The following is a 15,952-nucleotide window of genomic DNA, read 5'->3' as shown; positions in this document are numbered from 1 at the left end:
GTATTGCCAAACGGACTTCCATAAAACTTTGGACTTTTATAAAAAAAAAAAATTCTGATACTTAAGCATTTGTGACATTTTAATTAAAACAGAAATAAGAATTGTATTCTAAAAAAAGCGCAAAATAAGTTACCTCAGAGATCACCTACCGCTGCAGATGCATACGGTAATGCAAACCGGAAATGTTTATACCTGTTTTCCTTTTTATACCTGTTTATTAAATTGTGCAGCTCTAGAGTGTTTTGAGGCATCGGAAATGTAGGAAGAGTTTACTATACAGTATAAGAACATTAATATATGAACCGCCTGTAATTGAACAGCAAGTAACAGATTATCGCAAGTTATTTAGGCTCAAATGTACCTGGGCCTACTACAATTCAAGAAAATGTCATTATACATGGAAAAAGAGAACAATTCTACACAATATTTACAACCCTTGGTTTTCATTTGTTAGCCATGGCTTTATCTTTGCCCTTTTTCTTAATCTCGATCTCATGACTGCACTTCTGACACAAAGAAACCAATTTTGACAGAAACCATCTCCGCTTCGTTCTGTTTAGCCTATTCTCATTGGAAAGAACTAATGAAGGGGCAAATGAAGGTGTTATGACAGCCTAGAATTTATCACGTCATCGCACAAACAGCATGAGATGAATGAACAAAGAGGTGACAGCGAGAAAGAGAGAGAGAGAGAAAGCATATTTCAGATGAATCCAAATCCCCATCATTGTTGTCACACAAAGCAGGCATTTGGCTAGGTCATTGGCTTCGTGGAGCTGCCAATGTGGAGCTAAGGTAGTCTGTCTGAAGTCTCTCTGTCGCTTCTTTTTCTCATCTCTGTGAGCATTTTGCTTTGACAGTTGAGACACAACTCAGTCTAGATTTATTCTGAGTCCTTTCATTAAAATTGCCTTGTACACAAAGTACATGCCTCTACCAGTCATGTATTTATGATCAAGCTACGAATAAGTCAAGAATACTGAGGCAGGCCAGCTCAGATAGCAAATTCCAAGGGACATTTTTAGTTAACTAAGCCTAATGGAAGAGTTATCCTTATGTCGGCTCTACGGGGAGGATGAGCGAAGGCAGAGGTTTGTAGGGCACTTTGTGAGACTGCAGAGAAGCTGCTGATGAGTCAACGGCTGGTTTCACTCTCACAGAGCATCAGCCAAACGCCTTGAAAGACACCTCAATATAACAACTTTTCCCTCGGTGCATTTCTACAGTCAAGTTTCAAACTTTTTTTCTGAGGTTCTTGGCACCACTGCAACATGTTCAGCCGCTGCCAAACTAGGAACTGCCAAAGTATGTCAACTTGTTTTTTTTATGATATCTTTCTTTTATGAATGAAGAGTTTTTATTGTTGGAAATCAAAAACATATGTTTATAAATAGCACAACATTATACAAGAATAATAATAAAAGATTATGACTTAATTGCACATGCACACACACGGACAATGATGACAAAAAAAAAACATTTAAAAGACGATAATACATAATTGGGGTTTTTAGTGCCTCTTTTCCATTACAAAAAAAGTTCTGTCAAAACCGCAAAACTGTAATGGAATAAGATAGGTATACCATGGTAACTCTTTATAGGCAAAAATTTGCATCTATTATGCAATATTTTACCCAATAATGCCACTTGAAGAAAGAACAAGCATAATCGCTGAAAAAATATTATAATATCTAGAATTTGTTTAGTAATTCTAAACATTATAAAAGTATAAAAAATGTAAAATAATACAATTATAAATGAAGTAAAATGTATAATTTTGCCCAGTAATTTACATTTTGGTGCATTACTACTCCATGGTATTTTTACAATGGTATGCTAATGATATACTCCAAACAAAACAAGAAAAAAACGTAGTATTGGAACTATTACTTTTTTGTTAATAGTTTAATGAATGTAAGTAATGGTTGCTGAATGTTCTCCTAATCTGTTTTTGGTCACACTTTAGATTAGGGACCAATTCTCAATATTAACTAACTATAAACTATTGCCCCCAATAAACTCCTAATTACTGCTTATTAATAGTTAGTGAGGTAGTTGTTAAGTTTAGGAACTGGGTAGAATATGGTCATGCAGAATAAGGCATTAATAAGTGCATTATAAGTGCTAATAAACAGCCAATATCCTAGTAATATGCATGCTAATTAGCAACTAGTTAATAGTGTGAATGAGACCTTAAACTAAACTTTCTTTTTCAGGTAGCTCTGATGAGTTTGGCAACAAATTAGTCACGGTTTCCAAGAATCTCTCTCTTACTCAAACAGAGTTTTTGTCTGTCGTTCTTATTCGCTCTCTGTCTCACACAGATGTGCCCTGACAGCCTTGCATGACTGAGGGCGAACAGAGAAAGAGATGGAGAAGATGAAGGAAGCAGAAATGAGACAGACAGATCGAGAGATACAGAAACAGGGGCTGAGGGAGGATGTCAGAGTTTGGGAGATTGTTCACGTCAGCATTCTGGAGCTTTCTGGCTTTGAAGAGTCTCTCTCATGGCAGGCTGAAGTGACAGGCACGCCTTGTACAGAAAAACGTACAATTTGTTATAAATCAGTGTGTCGGAGAAATGAGGGAAAGATGCATGAGAGAAAGAGAAGAGGAGACCGTTTCTGAGACATTTACATGCTCATCATTTAGCTTTGTAATGCAGGCTTCAAATGCATCTACTTCACAGCAGCTGATAACAACACCTCAGCTCTAGCCTTATCTGAACCTGCAGCTGTCATATACAAATTGGGAAAAATGTGTATAAAATTAAGACACTTTGTGGAAATTGAGGGCAAATTTTTTGGTCATCAGGTTTCCTAAAAATCTTGCCCTGTGACTTGCATATACGAGTGTCTCAGATTTAAAATTAGGTAGAAAATGGCATATATGTTCAAATGGTCTTTTTCAATTAATCAATTCAAAACTCTGATTCAACACTGCCCTGAATTTTTATTTTTTTAATGGATTTTTTAATATAAAAAATTCAGGAAATATTTCAATTAATTACATTGAATTTTTATTTTTGTGCATATAATCAAGAAAAATAAATCTGTTCATTTAGTTATTTTAATAAGCAAGCAATGTGAAAGAATGTCTTTACATTCAGTCATTTACATTGCTAAATTTACATTAAACATTTTGAATCAAATTAGTAATATGGGCTAACTGGTAGAATCTAAAGAAGCATAATGTACAGATTGAAGAATATATATTTAAACATAATTATATGTAAAATAAAAACAATTATACATATAACAAGGTGACTGAAATGAAACTTGTGCTAAAAAGTAAAGCATATTTTAGGATTATTTTACTGTGCTCAAATAAAATTCAACAGTAGACTTTTATAAGTAAGCTCTGACAGTTTATTGTCAAGCCTGCTTTTATTTGTACAGCACTTTTCACAATACGTGTTGTGTCAAAGAAGCTTAACAGAAAATGAGAGGGAATTGCACTCTGGCAACAACAAAAAAAGCTTATGTTTAGCTACAAGATGGAGAACCAGACAAAAAAAAAAGAGATCAAGAAAAAAAAAGATAAAATATAACAGACTCCCAGCCCAGATGACATGAAAAAAGCGACAAAACCATAAACGATTCCCCAACCTGTTGCTAGAGTTCTACCGTGACCCATTATTACTTTAGTTACATAAAGTTAAAAACTCTGAAGAAAAGAGGGCCTAATGTCAAATTCCCTTCTCATAACTTCCCAGTTGATTTATGAGATGCAGCATAACAGCTGAGCATTAGGGGAAAGAGAGAGAAAGATACAGAGGGAAAGACAGCAGGAAATGCGTTCACTATTCATTTGTTACAGAGGGAGTGCACGAGGGCGCAACTTAGACACAAAAACAAGCCGCAAGCCGCATCTCTATCTCTGTCATAAATTATGGATGTTGTCTGATGTCTCCTAACTGCTGTGAGGCTCTCAGGGGGTCTTCTCAGCGGCAGAAGAGCTGAACTTATAATGTAGAGCCTTCCCCTCTCAATGTCAGCTCGAGCACAGGGAGTGCTCGGGTCATGGACTGGTGCAGCAGTGGTAAAACATTACTGGAAGATCAGCACACTTTATTCATTGTATGCATATGCTTTACATTATAATTAGTAGTCCTTGCTAAGGCAAATATCACTATAACTATTGCACAGAAGTGCCGGTATGCGGGAAAAAGTGAGGGTACGTATGCTACAGATTAAAATATAGAAGTGCCAGTACTGGTTACCACTCAGAACACACAATAGTATCACGGTGATGAGTTTGAAATGGCCATGAATGAAGGTAAAGTTTTATAAGAAAATGCCATCAGAGGTGTTGTACCCTGGAAAGAGCATTATAATTTGGTAGACGTTGATGACATTTTAAAGCATCACTGTTTATAATTAGCTGGTCCTTTACATTAACTAACCCAGTGACAATATAACTTTCAACACAGGAAGCACTGACATAAACAGGAAACTGCTGTTCGGCAAATCCTCTTACAGCAGAGTCAGCTGATGAGACCGTTGAGAAATAACATTATGAAAGCTTTATTGAAGCACTATATTCAGCTGGAACATACAGTATAGGCTTAGACATGCACTATAGAAGCACAATATTCAACCTGGATATACAGACATACAATATATTCAGCTGGACGTATAGACAACCACTACATATATATTGTACAGATGGACATACCATTGGATGTATAGATACACTGTCTGCGTGTTAGTTGAATGGTGAAATTTGGAAAAAAAGTATTATCAATCTATCAAGATCAAATCAGCAAATGGCACAAGACAGAAGGAGAGGGGAAGAGAGGCCACTTGTCCTATATGGTGTGCTGTATAGGCACAAAATCACAAACCTACACTTTATCTCTCTCTCTCTCACACACACACACACACACCCAAACACACATACAATGTCACAAAGCTCATTTGGTCCCTCAGCTCCCTCACCTCTGTCAGGGTCACAGCCATTTACTCGGTCCCATCCATCAGCACAGACTACACATGATCGTTACGCACACACCCACCCTCACAAACACACAGCTCTTAGCCTCAGATATGTTCTCACAAACACCTATGAACACATTCGCTCTTAACTGAATGCCTATGTAGAAACATTTATTTGTTGAATTAATTAAATTATGAATTACATGAAATACCGAAATTTGGCAAAAAAAGTAGTAGTTTGCATCACTGAATACTACCATTGGTCGTTTCCCATTTTTATTGTAAAACAGTTGTCAAACATGAAATGTTTAGCTGCTTACATCTTACCACGCACACTTTCTGGTAAGATGACCGATAAGATGATTGGTATTTCTGCTCAGCTTGAGTGAACAGTATATCCCGCCTTCTTTGACTAAACTAGAAGGCGGGGTAACTAGAGCAGAGCTGGCAACCCGGATGCCGAAACACTACTGACTTTGTGATTGGTAGATAGGTGGAGGGTGGAGCATCAGGCCAAAACACAAGATGACAACATCAACATCAGTTGAAGGCTGCAACTTCACTTTTTAAATGACAATATCCTGGCCGTACTACTGTTGTCAGTGTTATAAGTATTTGAAATAAACATGATTTCTTAATGTCTAGTGACATATCAGGGCCATTTTATGATTAATTGAAATACATTTCTTACATACAGCTCCTTTAAATGTATTAATATTTATAAAGAGCTTTAACCAATATATTAAGCACGTGCAGAATTATAATCTAACATTGATGATAAACTAAATCCTATTAAAATCATCTGCTGAAAATACAGATATTCGTACATGTGTTAACTTTGTCTGAAGTGCTCACAGACTAACATTGATCATTCCAATATGGTGGATAGCTTATGTATGGTGGCCCATAGAAAAAGTTGCTGCTAATAAGGCTCTATGTATATCTATGATCATAACAACAAACACAGCAGTGTGTAATGGAGTGCAGCATAGTAACCACTGGTAGGTACAATTTAGCCATATATGATTATTGGGGGTGGGCTCGTCCCCCCCTGTCGAAACCCACTCATAAACTCTGAATAAAGACCCCTTTGCAGTCTCAAAGCATATTTTGACACCTTTAACCCTGTTAAACCCTCAAAACAAAGCATATTTTCAAAACCCAAAAGCTTCAATTCTTAATTTAAAAAAACATAATGTTGAAATCCCTTGTGTTATGGAAATGCCATGCATTTCAGAGTACGTGCACTTCGATAAACAACACCAAACTCTTTAAATATGCCGCTCAGACATGACAAACAGCAGTGTAGGGAGTCTGTGGCGCATATGTATGCCAAAGCTCTGGGGAGGGGAACAGAAATCCAAACAAATCAATGCAGGCCGTGCCCCGGAGAGACGGGAGCCTCCACCACCGCCAATTACTGCAGCGCAGAAACAAACACAGTGGAAGTGAACTGGAAGAGAAGGCAAAGTCTGCTGCTAGCAGGTATAGCTGTAGTTTTGCATGTGCGTGAGGCCGAGGGAGGGGAAGAGGGGGGTCTGGATAGACTCACACAGGCAGGTTTGCTGGGTCTGGCAGTGCAGGCAGGCCACTCTGTAATTTACAGAGGTGGAATGCAGCATGCTGCCGCGGGTGCTAATTACAGAGTGTTCATCTCTCTCTCTCTCTCTCTCTTTCTGACTGTGAGCCAGCCGACCAAAACCAGCCGACTCCCACACTGCTCCGCTGTCAGCTGCAACCTTCAGACAAAATGCAGAAGTGCACGCACACACACACCAGGACAGCTGTTTGGATAACATCTATGACTCAGGTGACTATCCACTCTACCAAAAAGCCCACATAAAGGTTTAATAGTATGTAAAGAGCATTGTAATAGACCCCATTACAAAGCCAATGGAAATGGACTGCCAGTACTTATAAGGCTATTCATCTCTCTTGACTGGAATCTTGTTCTGTTATGTTTTTTTTTTAGCAGCTACTGGTCAGGTCATATAGCATGCTCTCTTGGATGGCACCGATCTCTCCAGTCGTGGCATGTGTATTGATGCCTTTAGTGAACGAATTCATTGAAATCCATCCATTTGTGTCTCAATTATTCACACATATGCAAGCACACTCCCATTACCAAAGAAGCAAACCCACACAAAAGTATTAAATTATGCCACATATACATTGTGTACTACGCACCTCCACACCAACAGTGCCCATTCTGCCCACTAATCGTATTGCGTTTAATTACATGAGTTGGATTATACTGGAGAAACCCAAGGTCAGCAGGACAAGAGCCTAGACTCACTTAGGGAAACATCCACCCCCTCAGTGGTCAAATTCAACGTTACAGCTTTTTAGATGTGAACGAGACTAAAATTAAGAAAGCAGAGAGAAAAGGATGGAAGACAAACTGTTTTGCGCTTGACATTTGTTATGAGGTTTTGCCAGACCTCATTCACTGAGATGAAGTGCTAATTCCAATACTTGCTGTCTCATGCAAACATGGTTTGCTTACTTGCTAATGTCTTTTCTAAATATGATTATAGCCTATTAATGCTTCTGATGCAAAAATGTTATACCAAAAATACTGCAAACAAAAATCCAAAAGAAGTGTAACCTCTTCAGTTGACTCAAGTGACAAGACTGACATTTAACTAATGGGCTTCATTCAAACACTACCAAGCATTAAATCAGCAGAGTCATGTTTAGTTTAAAGGGGTTATAGGTTAATAAGTGTTTATCCACCGCAATCTTTATTGTGCTCGAAAGCAGTTTACCTGTGATAACACCGTCATGGTAATAAGCTATCACATTGACCGATAAGATGATTTTTTTTATTTTTTTTATTTTTTTTTTTACTTTCTATGTTCTCTACAGCCAAGGAGGATTTGCAGACTAATTTATTATGAGCTTTAGTGAAGCTGGTTATGCTCAGAGAGATAAGGCTCAGATTAAACGTTGTCCTTTATCAGCATGCAGCACATTCAAAAGACACTGTTTCAATTTAATTAATTGCCCAGAAGACAAGGTGCAAGGCAATTATTTTCCATACTTAGACATTCGTGTGAAAATATGGACAATAAGGACAGTAAATGGGAACATATCCAGGAACAGAGCTCTTTTTTTACCTCTAGTTGCATCTCAAAATCTACTGTTCTGTCTACCTAGACAGCTTTTTAGGCACCAGATGAGTCAGCTGAGCCAACCCCGCACACGCCTATAAAACCCAAAATATAAATCATTAGATTTAGAGATATAAGCTGTGTCTGAAATCATCCGTCCACAAATTCCTACATAGTATGTGGTGGTTAGGTGCACTATGCCAGCAAGGATGCTGATGAATTCGGATGCTGATGTAGCCATGATCGAGTGAGTCAAGTAGTGCTGCCTGATGATGACCCTGGAAAATAATGAATGAATGCCTTTTATTGGCTTGTCAAGAAAAATGGCCCATTGCCACGTAGAAAACAATCAGTCATGAACACCAGCACTTCAACAATATTGCAATTTACATATTATTAATCTTTAATTGAAGTTACTTTTCATATAGTTAGCCAGAATATTTTAGGTTTTCTTTCTTCTGGCTCTTCTCTAATCGGTTTGTTGTTATCCCAGCCAAGATGATGCCTTGTTTTCTTTTACATCTGGACTTCTACGCTAATTTATCTCTCAAAAGTTTTATGTGCAGCATATATATATATAAAAAAATATTAATAATGTCCTCTGAGGCCATTTTTATTATAGCACATAGTCGTAGAAACTGTTTTTGACATTAGTTAACTATTCTAACTTTTGTTATAATGAAAAGAGACTGCGGAGTGACATTGTGACATGAAAGTAATGATAGTGTGTTGTCGTAGGTAAGGGTGAAATAATCGGTTAGTCTACTTAAATTTGTCTTGGACAAATGACAGCACACAGAGTGGAATACAACACATAAAAATTAGTAGCCTACAGCAGATAATTACCAGTTATTATTTAACATTAATAAATCTTACAATTAAAAATATTAATTGATACTGGTATGAAAGACTTTTTTGTACAGATTAACTATAAACAATGGGACTCTTAACCGCCTCCTAAGTGGTAGGGCATATAAAATATAGATTACATATTTGACCGCTCATTGACAAATCAGAATTAAGTATTCTAGAGCCATGCAATAAAAATAAATTAAAAAACTAGTAATATATTAAAAATATCAATAACAACAAAGGCAGTGCATAACACAAACACAGAATTGCCATTTAAAGACCTGGGCATAATCACATAAAAAGCAAGATCATATGAGCAGTTGAATGGACCTGCAGGTTAATTAGCTATCCTGGGTCTGAAGATGCACTTCTCAACTAAACTATATGCTTCATTTCAAACACACTCACATCAGACAAACGCAGCATAAAAAAAAATGGGATGCTGTTGCACAAAAAGTTGATCAAAGGAGTAAAGATGTAGTGATGGACATGATTCAAAAAGCAATTTGCAGATAAAAAAATTGCAAATTCAAACAACACCATTCCAAATTACCCCTTTCTTTCTCTAGTATTGTGTTAGTGTGACTGAAGCAATGATCTCGGCTTCGATACAGCACATGAACTTTCATAAACCTACCTGGATGATGTTCAGCTGAAGGTGCGGCCCCTTCCCAGAAGACAGCTGCTTTTAAAATGTGAAAATGCGATGTTTTTGCTTGTGCCCTAACAGAAGAAGAAAAAAAAAAAGACAAACGCAAGTTTTCTTAGAAAAGAAATGTGTTCGGACATTAGACCTGCGGACAGTATTCCAAGTGACTCTTCTTGGTTGTCGTCTAGGGTTTCGGGACGAGACGCTGTACAGCGCGTCTGAATCTCAAGCTCTAAACACACACACACACGGCTGTTTCACTCTCAGCTGTCTGTCTCCAGCTCGCAGACAACAAAAGTCCACCCTTTACCGTAGTGTGTTGAAGAAGAGCGCACACAAAATAACGAATGGGTTTGCTGTTATTTATTTATTTATTTATTCTTTGTCACTAGTTGTCTCCATCAAGAAACATTTCATAATTTGGTAACACTTTACAATGAAGTCTAATTTGTTCTCATTAGTTAATGCATTAGCTAACATAGGCCTAACAAAGGGCAAAATATATTTTAAAGGATTTATTAATCTTAATGTCCATAAAAAAAACAGAATGTTTGTTCATGCTAGTTTACAGTACAACAAATGTCAACAAATACAATTTCAGATTTTGAAAATGTATTAGTAAATGCTGCAATTAGGGCCTCTCTAAGCTAGAAGTGCTTTTCATTGTTCATGTTAACTGATGTAGTTAACTAACGTTAACAAATGGAACCTTACTGTAACATACATTTTTTTTTTCATTTATAATTCTTTAAATTATAGAGCTTTATATATAGCTTTATTGTTTGGTCAAATGTATTAATGATAAATTAAATGTTGAGAGAGAACTGTGAAATCTGTAATGGAGAAATCTCTTTTATAACGCCATTATGGAGACATAGATACTAATAAAGAACTGGAAAAGGGTTCTTTAGATTATTAAAATGTTCTTCACTATTGAGAAAGGATGGTTCTTTTAAAGGGGTGGTATAATGCCCTTTTCACGAAATGTAAAATAAGTCTTTGATGTCCCCAGAGTGTGTATGTGAAGTTTTAGCTCAAAATACCCCACAGATATTTTTATATAGCATGTTAAAATTGTCACTTTTTGAGGGTGAGCAAAAACGCACCGTTTTTGTGTCTGTCCCTTTAAATGCAAATGAGCTGCTGCTCCCGGCACAGAGGGCAGAGCTTCAACAGCTTGTGTCCTTTTACCTCACACAGACATGTACTGAAAATTTCAAAAACTCTCAGCCTTTTATGTTCAAACCGGAGTCAGACAATGATGGAGAGACTCAAGAAGAAGTGACAACATGTAGAATGCAACAGGACATTTCTGAATGGTTAGTTGATGAATTTATGTAGGTTATGTAGTTATCTTCTAGTCAATGATTAGCATATTCCCGGGGGCGGGGTTTCAGTAAATTCTAGGGTTGGTGATGTCATTAACCTTGGAGGAATGTCCTACCAGCCGTTTGTTGTAGTCCTTAAAAAGCTATTTCTTTAAAAGAAAATATCTCCCTTTGCTTTGAACTTTGGGCTTCGTAACTTTGCAGATGTTGTTTATGCGCAAACAGCAACATTACACACTAACTAAAGTTAAAAAAGTGAAATCATAATCAACCACCCCTATAAGAACTGTTCACTGAAAGGTTCTTTTGGGAGTGTAAAATGGTTCTTCTGTGGCATCACTGTGAAAAGCCCCCTTTTGGAACCGTTATTATTATCATCTGTGGAAAAAAACAAACAATGAATAACTTTAAAATATTTGACACCAGGCAAATTGTAGTGTATAAGCCAGATTGGTACTTTGTAGACATCTTTGTTTCCATTGGAACTGATAAGAAAACCTGTGTGCTTGTACTCATGAGTCAGCCAAACAGATTAGAGTTTACTTGACTGAAAAAGTGCATTCTGTTTTTATGTGCAATATTCAGTCGACTGAACGGTCAGACTGAGGCTATCATCACTGTGCACTTAAGCAAGGCACATAAACCCAATTAAGTTGCTTGTAGAAGACGCTGTGAATTGATGTGTCAAAAAAAATCTCAAATTAATCTATTTGCTAGTAAAAGCTTTCAGTATAAACCATTGCCATTATACTGCTTTTATTCACATTCAAATGATCAGTGCAATCATTCTTGGTAACAAAATAGTATGTGGATATGATGAATTTGCATAGTGCATAGTGCTGTGAATAGTGCATTCTCACAGACGTCACGATAGAGGCGTCCGGGTGCTGCATGAGGCCCTAGAGAGCCACTCACTTGCAGGGAAAATGATGGATCATTGGTGGGAGCATTCAAGTGAGTCTGCTATTGCTGATGTTGGAGTTTCTAGGCTAGATACGTCATCATCATCACTCACAATGAATGCTGATCAGTCATGAGATATGAACATTTGAGAAAACGGTGTCTGAACACCAAATATTTTTTGGTGATGTTGAAACTCACAGTTCTAAGTCATTAAGAAGCAGCATTAAACATTTAGTCTCTAATCATGTGTCATTTTAAGTTTTGATGTCAGAATTGATTGCCCCCAGCTGGTTTGAAGTGGGACACACATATGGACCACTTGGGGTTATCTTAGATTTGTGACAGCAAAAAAATGTCCTCGGTTCTCATGGAAACAGAGGCAGGAAAAGTGATGTACAGCAAAGCAGTAGAGAAGAATGACAGCGGAGGATTACGCACCATGAGGCATAAACCGCTATTATAGCAAGTTGCAAAAGAATCAGGTTGTCAACTTACATTTCTAAGATTGAAAGTATTTTGGATACTGATTTGTGCTTGCTTAGTTCCACTATTTAACATTTAGATTACCTTTGTTATTGTCAAATATACTTAAAAGTTAACCTTCAAAACACTGATATTTTAAAGTCCCCCTGTAGTCATTAATTGTATGGCTTAAAACTCATCTTTGATCACCAAAATGACATATTTAAAAGTTTTTTCCTTGAAAAAAATTTCTTCATGTCTTAAAATAACTTGAATGTAACATCCTTGCCTCATTTAGTAAACAGTTCTATGAATATGTAAATTAGCCCCGCCTCCACTCACTCACACCAGCTCAGAGATCCACACGTTGACCTGATTGGTTACAAGGTCGTTTGTGACGTCAGAAACCAACCCGATTTCGCGTTTTTGAAACTGTCTTTGGTTCACATAGTTTTAAGGAGAAAATGCTCAGCAATAGCGCTGACTTGTGAATTTGCACATGGTTTGTCTTAAAGCATATTAAGCATATTATCCATTTTTCATACTGTAGATTATAATAATAAATTCACTTGCATAATTTAAGATAATTGATTTTAGATTTTTAGTGGCCGTTTCCCGGACAGAGATTAAGGGCCCTATTTTAACGATCTAAGCGCATGGTCTAAAGCGCACGGCGCAAGTGCACTAAGGGCGTGTCCGAATCCATTTTTGCTAGTTTAAAGGCACACTGTGAAACTTTTCAACCTTCATAATATATTTCCAAGACCCTTGTGATGGTACATCGACTTACAATAGGTTGAATGACACGTCTGCCATAGCCTGACGGGGTCTGTATCGCTTTTACTGGCACTATGTAACTTCGGGGTTCGGGTAGTAACCCAAGTACAAAAAGAACTACAAAATTCGACTGCTTTACGGCATACGTCACTTCCCCCACCACTTCGTCAAATTTGGACGTGAGAGGCCAACCAGCGTTTGTTTTCGGCTTTCGTGCGTATGTTTTTGTCATGGGGCTGTTTACACCTGGCCACTTCATGCGTTTTCTCAGATGGGATAGCTATCTGATCGTGAAAAGACCAGGTGTAAATGCCCTCCGAAACACATTCAAGACGGATTTGAATCCGATCGCTCAAACCACTTCAGGAGGAGGTCTGTGCCGCATTCCTGACCAAACTGGACAAGTGTAAATGGGTCAATGACGTATAAGGATTTTCTACAGGCCAATTTTAAAATACGAAAATTAACAATATATATTGCAATTGTTCAATCATTAAGAATGTTGTGTACATATAAATTCAAATAAAAAATTTAAATTAAGTGATTTTAGTGTTTTTTCATCTAGATGAATTGTCCATAGGCTTAAAAAATGTCATGTGGGGCGACCGTGATTTATCTTAAAATTAATTAATTTCCTTAACATAAATGTATTTTTTTTTTTACATGTTCTCAGTAATTAAAGTGTTTAAAAACAGAGTATTTGAATTTCTTTTGAGTTTTTGTATATAATGATCTCATATTTTTGTTCTGCGATTTCAGTCGCCTTCTAAAATGCAGTTAACAGACTTATTTTTCCTGTAAATCGCATAAAACTGATAGAAATGTTTTAAAAATATAATTTACTAAAGCATACTGTATCAGTGATTCATATTTCAGCCACAGAAATAAGATATTTTATTTTAAATTGAATACAGTGATAGCTTTTATTGGTCGCACCACATGATAAGTGGTCGCTCCAAATGACATGAAAACCTTATATAGTTAAAAATCTATTTAAAGAGATCAATGAACAATACATTTTATAAAAAAATTTTTTATTTAAACCAGATTTTATACAAATTTCACAGAATTTTCCTGAACACAAACATTTTATAAACTCACTTTTATAAAAAAAAAAAAATCACTTCACAAACACAAGTGCACCATTTAATTTAACTTGACTTAGAATTTCTTTCTAACAAATAATAATGTTATAGATATAAATTATTTCATAAAAGTATTGTATACAGGTAACATTTGGGGTCAATAGTTTTTTTAAATAATTAATACTTTATTAATCAAGGACACATTCAGTGTCACATTCAGGCGCAGGCTATAATGTTCCGAAAGATTCTATTTCAAATAAATGCTGTTCTTTTGAACTTTCTATTCATCAAATAATCCTGACATATAAAATGTATCACAGTTTCCAAAAAAAAATATGAACATTGATAATAATCAGAAATGTTTCTTGAGCAGCAAATCATTAGTGACCCTGGATCACAAAACCAGTCACAAGTCGCACAGGGTATTTGTGGCAATAGCCAACAATACATTGTATGGGTCAAAATTATCGATTTTTCTTTTATTCCAAAAAATCATTAGGATATTAAATAAAGATCATGTTTTATATTTTGTAAATGTCCTACCATAAATTTATAAACATTTATTTTTGTGAGTGAATATAGCAATATTGCAAACATAAATGGACAACTTTAAAGTCAAGTCAAGTCAAGTCAAGTATATTTGTATAGCGCTTTTCACAATACAGATTGTATCAAAGCAGCTTCACAGTATTAAAATAAAATAATACAACAAAGTTTGTTTCTAGTGGAATTTATTGATTGATAGAATAAAATTAAATATCCCCAAAATATCCCCAACTGAGCAAGCCAAAGGCAACAGTGGCAAGGAACCGAAAAACTCCATCAAGTGACCTAATGGTGTCCTAAAACTCCATCAGGTGACCTAATGGAGAAAAAAAAAAAAAAAAAACCTTGGGAGAACCCAGGCTCAGTCGGGGGCCAGTTCTCCTCTGGCATTTATGAACTAGAGGCCGGATTGTAGTTTGAAACTGTGAGATTAACAATATTATATGAATGCCTGGCTGAAAAGATGCGTCTTTAATCTAGTTTTAAACTGGGAGAGTGAGTCCGAGCAACGAACAGTATCAGGAAGGCTATTCCAGAGTTTTGGAGCCAAATGTGAAAATGCTCTCCCTCCTTTGGTTGATCTGGATATCCTAGGTATGACCAAAAGCCTTGAATTTATTGATCTTAAAGAGCGCGATGGATTATAGGGTGATAGAAGATCCGTTAAATAGACTGGAGCTAAGCCGTTTAGGGCTTTATAAGTCAGTAGCAATACCTTATAATTAATACGGAACTTTATAGGTAGCCAATGTAGTGATGATAAAATCGGTGTTATATGGTCATATTTTCTTGATCTAGTAAGAACTCTAGCAGCTGCATTTTGGACTAACTGTAGCTTGTTTATTGAGGATGCAGGACAACCGGCTAATAAAGCATTACAGTAATCTAGTCTCGAGGTCATGAATGCATGAACTAACTTTTCTGCATCAGAAACTGATAGCATATTACGTAGCTTAGCAATGTTTCTAAGGTGGAAAAAGGCTGTTTTTGTAACATACGAAATATGATTTTCAAAAGACAGGTTACAATCGAGTATAACACCCAGGTCTTTTACTGTAGAGGATAAAGTAACAGGACATCCTACGATGTCAAAGTTGTATTGTGAGAGGTTCTGTGGGCGGTTTTTTGAACCGATAAGTATTACCTCTGTCTTGTCTGGATTTAATAAAAGAAAATTACGCGTCATCCAATCTTTTATATCTTTAACACACTCTGTCAATTTGGATAATTTAGCGTTTTCATCCGGCCGTGATGAAATATATATTTGAGTGTCATCAGCATAACAATGGAAACTAATTCC

The 15,952-nt window shown here is 36.5% G+C and overlaps 1 protein-coding gene across 2 annotated transcripts in view; it reads right to left on the bottom strand.

Annotated features, from left to right (window-relative positions):
- The window catches only part of dok4 (docking protein 4), a 39,511-nt gene extending 29,659 nt beyond the window's left edge, over positions 1 to 9,852 (bottom strand). The window contains exon 1 of one of the 2 annotated variants that reach the window (XM_084109345.1): positions 9,540 to 9,852. The gene's annotated coding sequence lies outside the window, so the exon portion shown is untranslated. The remainder of the gene's footprint in view (positions 1 to 9,539) is intronic. The other variant, XM_084109346.1, reaches the window with a different exon arrangement.
- Between the last annotated feature and the right edge of the window lie 6,100 nt (positions 9,853 to 15,952).

The sequence above is a fragment of the Abramis brama genome, assembly GCF_963993115.1.
Source record: "Abramis brama genome assembly, chromosome: 3".
Classification (NCBI taxonomy): domain Eukaryota; kingdom Metazoa; phylum Chordata; class Actinopteri; order Cypriniformes; family Leuciscidae; genus Abramis; species Abramis brama.
This window is presented reverse-complemented; position numbering and strand designations above follow the sequence as displayed.